Source organism: Bombina bombina, chromosome 10 (assembly GCF_027579735.1).
Source record: "Bombina bombina isolate aBomBom1 chromosome 10, aBomBom1.pri, whole genome shotgun sequence".
NCBI lineage: Eukaryota > Metazoa > Chordata > Amphibia > Anura > Bombinatoridae > Bombina > Bombina bombina.
Window position 1 is genome coordinate 3,456,153 of NC_069508.1, and position 677 is coordinate 3,456,829.

A 677-nucleotide genomic window follows, 5' to 3' on the forward strand; every position below is an offset into this window, starting at 1 on the left:
GTCAGGCTGTATAAGTAGCAGGGCCAGGCTGTATAAGTAGCAGGGCCAGGCTGTATAAGGCGCAGGGCCAGGCTGTATAAGGCGCAGGGTCAGGCTGTATAAGGCGCAGGGTCAGGCTGTATAAGGAGCAGGGTCAGGCTGTATAAGGAGCAGGGTCAGGCTGTATAAGGAGCAGGGTCAGGCTGTATAAGGAGCAGGGTCAGACTGTATAAGGAACAGGGTCAGGCTGTATAAGGAGCAGGGTCAGGCTGTATAAGGAGCAGGGTCAGGCTGTATAAGGAACAGGGTCAGGCTGTATAAGGAGCAGGGTCAGGCTGTATAAGGAGCAGGGTCAGGCTGTATAAGGAGCAGAGTCAGGCTGTATAAGGAGCAGAGTCAGGCTGTATAAGGAGCAGAGTCAGGCTGTATAAGGAGCAGGGTCAGGCTGTATAAGGAGCAGGGTCTTGCTGTATAAGGAGCAGGGTCTTGCTGTATAAGGAGCAGGGTCTTGCTGTATAAGGAGCAGGGTCTTGCTGTATAAGGAGCAGGGTCTTGCTGTATAAGGAGCAGGGTCTTGCTGTATAAGGAGCAGGGTCTTGCTGTATAAGGAGCAGGGTCTTGCTGTATAAGGAGCAGGGTCTTGCTGTATAAGGAGCAGGGTCTTGCTGTATAAGGAGCAGGGTCTTGCTGTATAAGGA